Raw genomic sequence first — 9,415 nt, forward strand, 5'->3', positions numbered from 1 at the left:
TAACCATAGAAAGCCCCACCCTTTCTTAAAACCCCTTTAAGGGGAGCAGACTTAGAACATTATGGGGTGCGGGAATTATTTTACCTAAAACTACACTCAAATCTTTGGCTTTAAACCTAATTGAAATCCAAAAAATACACAGATATACAAATGAAACTACCTTGCTAGACAGCCAAGAAATGTCAGACACCAAGAACACCTCTTTAAAAGAAATCCCAAAAATGAAACCCTAATCCAAACATTACCAGCCCTGCCAAAGCCTGGTCTGTCATGGCGAGAGGAGCGGAGGGAGTCACCTGCGGAGAACTGATGTCCATTGCATTCTGGGAGTTCTGGGTGCGCAGCGCTTCTGGTACACAGTGACTTTCCAATGAAGATTCTTCCCCGGAGGCCCCACCATCGCTGCACTTGAATCTTCCTCCTCTACCTCTAGTACATTGTCTCTCGTGTTGCTCAGCTGTCCAGGTGGCTTTCTTGTCCAGCTCTTGGATTGTCTGAGAGGGAGAAAAAGACGCCTAGAGACATATCTTCTGTTCTGTTCAGACATTGAGATCTCGTGTATACGCGTCTCTGCTACACCCCAGTTCCGCTCGTCTCTGCGTCAAGTGCGGAGATTCACGGAATGGAATATTTCATGGATTGTTGCAGCTAACACGTCACTTGGGGACTGATGGGACGTGAACCCAGGACCCTACCCATCCTGGCTCACAGACTTTAGCCCACATTGGGGAAAATTGTACAGTTTGTTTTTTTTATTTTCTATTTATAAAAGCAAAACAAAAGAATCCCATGAAGGGGACATGAGTGCAATATAAAAAGTGCAAAGCTACTGATGGACGGGGAATCAGCTTCAAAGTTCTATATTAGTAAAAAAAAAAATGTAGGATGGGCCACGACAGATTAGGTCAATACAAAAAGTACAGTAGCAGAGATTGGAAAATGATCCGCCGTATTCTTCAAACCTTTGGCTTAGCAACTGTGCTCCAATGCAATATACAGTTACTTAGTGACGGGGACATATTGCAGCTGGCATGGCAACAGTCACCGTCACGAGTACATTGCCAGCTGGGTGCATGGTTGCTGGGACCAAACTTGCCCATGTGAGCCCTAAAAGGGAAACTATCATTATGTAGCGTGCAACTATCCTAAGTATAGTTCGGGCATGAATGTCATGGCAGCTGGGTTATAATTAACACTTTATAGAATTTTCCTGGATTAGCAAAGATTCTGACTCATTACAAGCACGATGTGATTAGATGGCAAAGGTATCTGCATTATTATAATAGAATATCACATTCTCCCCAATATTTACTACCACAAATTTACAGCAATTCCAACTGTGCTGTCCACAGAAATATGGGGGCAAACCCGGGGTGGACACGAGTATATGTGCCATAGTGGCAGCCCCTCTGGCGGCTATGGAGCAGTTGGGGTGGAATAACGAAGATTGGCTTTATTTTCCTTCCTCACGGGTGGTGTGCATCTTGGCGGGCCTTTTGCATTTTTTTCCCATATGGAAAGAAGACCCCTATTTTGACTTATGCTATCGGCCCCTTTTTGGGCATGGGCACCACCATCATATTTCTCAGCAGCAGGTTAATAATCTGTTTACCTTCTACTTAAAGGAGTTGTCCATAATTACGAAGACATGGTTGCTGTCTTCCAAAAACAGCACCACACAGGTCTATAGGTTGTGTCTGGTATTGCAGCTCAGCTCCATTGAAGTAATGTGAGCCATACAAAACTTGTGGACAGCTGTGGCGCTGTTTTTGGAATAAAGCAGCCATGTTTTTTACTAATTCTGGTCAAGTCCTTTAACATAATAGGGAAAACCGCCATATGATGTATCATATACAACTGTGTACGAGATTCACTGTGAGGAACCAAAGGACAATTGTGGTATTTTCACATGAGGGGGTTTATTACCAGATGCTCTGTGCGTGCAAGAAATTCCAAATAATCGGTTCGATGATTTTCTAGATCTTTGGTCTGTAGCTGTTTTGAGACTACAACTCCTAGCAAGTTCTGACAGGTCATGCTGTGAGTTATAGTGCCACAGTAGATGGATAGCCATAGACAGGCCACTGATCTAGAACTGGTTTTAGCCCTGACTCTTACCCTGGCTTTACAGAAAATATCTATATACATTACTAGAACAGAGAAGTAAGCAGAGGCCGTCACTCCACAGTAGCGCTGCAGACCTGCAATGAGTGGTTCGCTGAGTAATTGATAGTTAACCTCTTAGCATAAATTAGTCTTCAGCCCAGTGAAGCAGCTAGTTGTAAAGCACTTGCCACCTATGGCAGACACTTTGCGGGCTGAAGCCATTTTATTAGGATGCAGCGGACCAGTTTACTAGGAACCAGTGACTCATAAAAACTGCCCCGGCCTGACGAGCAGTGGTCATGAAATAAATGGGTAGGAAGTACTGGTGAATATTGGCTCTGCCCACCAGATGGACATTTCCACTGTTTTGGGTACGTTCAGGGTATGTTCACACGCAGAGTCAAAAACGTCTAAAAATACGGAGCTGTTTTCAAGAGAGAACAGCTCCTGATTTTCAGACTTTTTTGTGCCACTTGCGATTTTCGCTGCGTTTTTTACGGCCGTTTTCGGAGCTTTTTTCAATAGAGTCTATGGAAAACATCTCCAAAAACGTCCCAAGAAGTGTCCTGGCTGCGAAAAACGCTCCGTCGGAACAGAACGCCGTTTTCCCATTGAACTCAATGGGCAGATGTTTGGAGGCGTTCTGCTTCCGATTTTTCAGCTGTTTTTCCTGCATTTATGGCCCGAAAAATGGCCGAAAATAGGCCCTGTGAACATACCCTCACACGTGCTGTTTTATAGCTGCGGTCAGATACTTTTGTAGTGAATAGGATTTTTTCTTTAAAAAAATCTTATCCAATCTGTAGTTGCAATGGTTTGTCCCTATTGACTTCAATGGTGGGAACCATGACATTAGAAACTGCGCTTCTCCAACGTGACTTCCCATAGAAGCAATACTAAGAACCCTTTCCTAAACAAGCTATAGTATATGGATTTTCACATTTTTTTTGCAGTGCACTAGTGGTGCAACTTTTTGCCACATCGATACCCCAGTACATGTTAACGTACCCTAACGCCTCCTGCACATGTAGCGGATGTGTTGTGGATTTTTTCCATTCGGATTTGTAAGCGGAAAATCCACAGCAGCAGACTGAAGCAGGCAAGTGGAAGAGATTTAAAAAATCCCATCCACATGCTGCTCAACATGTCCCGCACGGAAATCAGAGAAAGCTTTGAACAGTGGATTTTCAAATCCGCAGCATGCTCCATTCTGTTCTGGATGTTCATTGCGGATTTCACCCTTTTCAATGTAGAAGGGTTGAAACCCGGAGCAAAATCCGCACGTAAAACGGAAAAATCTGCAACACAACAAATGTGTGGGTACCCTAACAGTATTGGGTCATGCGATTTATAAGGGCACCCACACGTGGGGGATTTGTTGTAGATTTTTCCATGTTACATGTAAATTTTGCTGCGGATTTCACCCCTTCTACATTGGAAAGGGTGAAATCCGCAGGAGAATGAGCATGCTGCGGATTTTCAAATACTCAGCATGCCCTGATATCCATGCAGAAAATGTACCGCAGGACGTGGGTGAGATTTGCTCTAACTTCATCCACATGGGTGGAGACTATTCTGCGGATTTTCCGCATGAAAAATACATATGTAAAATCGGCAGCGTTTTCGTCCCGTGTGCATGAGGCCTGACAAAGTGTCAAAGAAAATCTGACTAAGGTATCTAAGTGATCCCTAATACAGCTATAATAGTGGGGGCAATTGCACCCATTAAATAGCCCTACTCTGAAGCGTAGAATGAGGGCAGAAACGTAGGTTAATGTGGTGATCCAGTGGACACTGCCAAGAGGCATCACTTGCGCTAGGACTCCAAAAAAACTTTCTTCTTCTTTCGAGTTCCAGATCTTGCCATGTAACTTGGAAGGGTTCACCTAGATATCATAACGAGAAGAAGAAGCTACTATATAAGCTTATTAGCCTATAAGCTTATATATTAGCCCCAATGCAGCACTTGCAACCACTAGTATAGCTGAATTAGGGCCTATTTATGGAGGTATGCCATAGTGACTGAACGTTTCACCAAAGGAAAATACTATCACATGGTGGCACGTGCTTACTCTGAAATTGTCCAATCCCACTCCAATCTGCTAATAATAATGATGTCACCTCAGTGAGTTTTTTTTTTACAAATTCATGTTACGTGAGGTGTACCTACACAGCCAGGAACCTTAAATATAGGACTTCCAATGAGTATAAATATCTCAGAATCTGGCCATACACAGTACGATCCTATTACCAGGAGTTCAGAGGTGATCATGAGCATTGCCACAAAGATTTTCCAAAATGCCCTATCTTCCCCTTTCTTATAGGGTCTATATATGGGTCACTAATATGGCTTCTTGATGTGGGTTGAACATATTTCACCATTCCAATTACAACCAAACACATGCGTCATTGGAGCTGTAGCTATAGCACCAGTATATAATGTGCCAGCCTGTATTTACTGGGTATCAGCATAGCTTAGATAAAGGGTTCTGAAAATCGTGTCCAAATCAAGTATTTTCCCCATGCCCTCCCACATCTGCATTGTTTTAAAAGGGAAACTATCATAAGAATGCATTTTCTTAAATTTTGTCCACAGACATATACACAAGTAAAAGTACAGTATAAATTGGGTAGAGCAGTAATGTGTCATCTGAGTATAGTGGGAGTTGTAGTTTCACAGCAGGTGTCAGACCACTTACACAGTGTGAACTATTGAGAGCGACTTTTAATAGCTATAGTGACACCTAGTGGTCACAATGAAAAATGCATGGAAACCTTAAACGACACCTATTGATAAGGCAGTGTTGCCATTTTGACAGGTAAACATTTCCAATAAAAAAAGGCTGTAGATCGCATCACGCAATGATGTCACTATATCCTGGTGCAATTATGGTTTCAACCCATATAATGCATGTTATACCAGTATGCAGATGATATCAGTCCTTTAAGGAAGGGGGGGGGGGTCTTATAAGACAATACATCATGTGTTTTAATAAGTAACCTGGATTATGTATATTCTATAACACATTCACATATTATGATAGTTTTCCTTTAAATAAGTCCCCTATGTTGCTGTGCATCCACCTTGTTACATTACTCAGATATGAAGGACGTTTATTTTTTTATACATCTTATGAAAATGACAAAGTAATATATAAAATATTTGATGTGTGTGCGTATTTATAGCAGCAAGATGCTGTATCTTTACTGCTTCTCTATTACACTTATTGTACGTATGATACCCCTATGGCCACCATTCTCTTAAGGTGGTATCCATATTGTTTCATGCAGCCGTCTCCCTGTTACTGTGTTCTTGTAGCCGTCTCACACGGCGCCTTCTATTCTGTTAATCTCCATGTTTTTCAGGCACTTCCTTCTGCACTGTTTGTTGTAGGCCAGTTTTTGTAATTCATTATTTGCATACACAGAATGCTGTGAGGTATTAGATTCAATGCACTTGCCTCCACATGGCACCATATTTAAGGTGGATTTGAGTAGATCTGAACTGCTGGACTTTCAATCTCAACACGGATTACTGCCCTTCTTAATTCTCTTGCACTACCTCTTACGTTCACAACGTAACTAAAAAGTGGCCACCAAGCTTCATACTTAAACCAAAATGTCATCGTGGAGAAAGAACAGTGCAGACAACTTCTGTCTTAGACTTAAAAAAGAAAAAAAAAACAGCTTTAACTGCAAAATACAATGTCCCAAGGATCAGTTAACAGGGACCTCACAGTCCGAGGCTTGTCGTTAACTCCAAGAGGTCGTAGCTTTAAAAGATGGCAGCTCTTTTATTATTTCTTGTATCTGCTTTGGCCTCCATGTATCCAAAACAAGCCTGGTTCTTCTTGGCACCAGGGAGATCTTCTTCTGCATTGGCTTTTCTGTATCACACTGCCAACCTTCAAGAGCATCGGTTGTCCGTCATTTCTTAGCCTCAGCCCGAATCCAAAAATCTGGGTCATTCAGAATTTTTATTGTTGAAGTTTTATGTTGTAATTGTTCTGTTATAAATTATTTCATTACTGTGTTTTCTGTTTGTTTAATATCCTTTCACTGCCAAAGGTTTCTTTAAAGGGGGATTCCCAAATTTTTGTCAATAAAACATAACTATTATGTAGCAAAAGTTATAAAACTTTTTATACCTTTTACAATTCCTCATTATTTTCAAGATCTCTGCTTGCTCTCAGTGAATGAGAACCTTATTTACATCCAGATGCTGGAAACTTGTTTTGATCTTGTCATAATACAGGCTCCTTAATGTGTATGTTCACCTTTTAACACCATGTCCAACATTGTGTGAAGATTCATATCCTAATATATCTTTACAGTGTTTAGAGCTCTGTTTTTCTGATACAGAACTCCAAATCCCTTGAATAGCACTAAATGATTAAATTCTGACTGCAGGCAGCCACCACTAGGGGGAGCTTATAAGTTTACTGCATACTGTGTAAACAATGAACTCAATGACTGTTTGCAGTAAGTTCTTAAACTCCCCCTAGTGGCGAAGTTGGCTAATTGAGTCATTTAATGATATGTCTAGGCAGGGTATTCAGATTTGTGTATAAGAAAAAAAACTAGCTCCAACTGCTATAAAGCTTTATTAATATAGATATGTTAATTAAATAGCACAGAATTATGGACCTAATTAGATAAAAATTTTAAATGCTGTCAAGGTGGACATGTATCGGAGATCTCTCTTGTAATGAACCGGCCAATAGTGTCAGGTAGACATGATGAGGATAGGTTTTCAGCCTTACGGTTATAAACAAGAGTGTTTATGTTCGCTGCCAGCAATCAGAGATCTTGAAACAACTGAGGAATTGAAACACAAATTATATTAGAAAGCTTCAGACCTTTTCATTATACAATGATTAAGCTTTATGTTTGTTCAACATTACAGCCAATGAAACAATGGATAAAAAAAAATATTAGAGATGAAATACCATTGCTCCAATTACTAAAATGAAAATGAAAAACAGACCAAATAGCAGGTTTATTTTTGTTGGTTTGTTTGTTTTTTTAAATTTGGGATCTGAATATATCTTCAACTAGGGGGTTTCTTTGCTTGCAGAGGTTTGCCTTTCTGACCTGCAGGCACTTCTTATTATGAAATGTAATACCTGACTAGGTCCTGTAGGTGGAGCAAGAGAGCAAAACTCCTAGTTGACAACCAGCTGTATCACCAGATTGGTGGAAGAGAGAAGAAAACGCATATAGATTATATAGGGGTGTCGCTGGTGTACAGTCCATAATTGATTAAATCAACATGACAAATATTAAATAGGTTTACCATGTATCCGCCACTTACAACTCCACCTCCTGCAACTTTTTCCTTTTTATCAAAACTGCTCATGTCAACTGGCTGGGAGTCCCTGATCACTTGTACTGTAATTATATCGGGAGACATTTATGAGAACCTGTGCAGAGATCACTGTACAAAATGGTACCGACACTTATAGCAACCAATCAGATTCTGTTATTTCGGATTAAAATGTAAATACTCCATCTTTTTGGTTTTTGTGGTCACATGTGCTATTATATTAAGTCTGCCAATTACTTTTAACAGTTGCATAAGCTTTTTCTGAGGTGTCCTGTATAATGGGCATTTCTGTAGTTACTTAAGGGGTAGAGGCACTAAAATCTTCACCCGTCATGGAGGCAATGTTTACAAGCAAATCTAATGCTGATACTACAAGGGTTAGGTTACCACTAGAGGCCAGTTATTGTTATTATATAAGGGATATTTGCTACCGGAGCATATTAAAGTAGCACCAAGCAGGACGCATAGAGAACTGGGGATGTGCGTTCTTATGGGAAAGGCTGGCCCAGTGTGGCCCCAGCAGACACAGAGATGCGTATCTTTGCATGCTGGTATCTCAATGTGTTGTATGTCTGATCTGTGACCGTTGTAATCATTCATTCAGATCAATGTCTGTTCTGTGATCAGTATATGTGTCATAAAGAAAACTTTAATATGGAGACTCGGCTGTTTTCTGTAAAAGTTCTAAAAAAATATATACAATATATGGTATAATCATACGTCATCGTGCATACCAACAGTACTATAGCTAAAGACTTTATAGCAACCCTAAGCAGTCTCGTTCCTGTAGATAAAAGGCTCTTTAGTATACATTAAAGATGTGAAAACAGTTTTTCAATAGCTTACTCCTATGCTGAGATATGACCAATTGAAGTTGCAGGCCCGAATCCCGAGGCTGCACTACTGAGATATTCTGATGACAACATATCCCCTTTTTTTTGTCAGCTGCAGTCTGATCATGGAAAGCTGTGTGGATCCAAATCACCAAATATATCCCTTGCCACTATTAAAGCCAGGTAGGATTTAGACCATGTTGTATTTGGTGAAGCTCTTTTGGCATATGTTTGGCCCATTGGAAGCTACAGATATGTCACAGTATAGGAGTGCATAATTTTTTTGGTACACAAAGATACACTTCTGACGTAGCCCACAGATGTGGTGAGGATCCAGCCTAAGGCCTCATGCACACGACCGTAGCCATGTGCACGGCCGTGATTTTCGGGTCGGCCGGCAGCGTAGTGTCACCCGCGAGCCACCCGCAAATCGCAGAACACGGCCGTAAAAAAGGCTTGCCCGTTCTTTCTGCATTCCAGGCTCCTGGGCCATGCACGGACCGTGGAAACCACGGTCGTGTGCATGGCCCCATAGGAATGAATGGGGCCGCAATTTTCCTGTGAATTTTCGGGGGAATTGCGGCCGCAAAAGCACATTCGTGTGCATGGGGCCTAAGGCAACCACAATAGCATATCTGAAAATAGTACTTGGACCCCAAGGGCCTTTCCATATAGATGTATTTACAGACATTTTGGGTATAGTTGGCCATACCCATGAGATAGTTGTGGCTATGACCATTGGGCTGAGAGTTATGTCCCCTGACTGCCCCATAAACATGTACGCTTGGCATGGAGGAACGTGCATGATATTTCAATAAGAGAAGGGGGATAAGCAGTTTCCAAACAACTGGCACAACTTATCTCCCGGGCAAACAAAGGTATAGCGGAGAGTTGTCTAGCCTGTCTGACCATTGTATTTTCTTATAGGAAACATCAGGGGGAAGTTGGGCTGTCCTCCTACACATTAAATTGTTGGTGGGTCCTGTCTGTGGCTCTGCTGCTGACACTTATGTAATGTGTAGGGTGGCCATGCACAATAAATTTCAGATGGCCCAAAAAGTCGATTTAGACTATTTTCTGCCAACCTTTTCATGGCACGAACGAGTGTGACAGATGCCGGCCCTATTCAGGTATCTGTGGAAAATTTGGT

Source organism: Rhinoderma darwinii, chromosome 9 (assembly GCF_050947455.1).
Source record: "Rhinoderma darwinii isolate aRhiDar2 chromosome 9, aRhiDar2.hap1, whole genome shotgun sequence".
NCBI classification, from domain to species: Eukaryota; Metazoa; Chordata; class Amphibia; order Anura; family Rhinodermatidae; genus Rhinoderma; species Rhinoderma darwinii.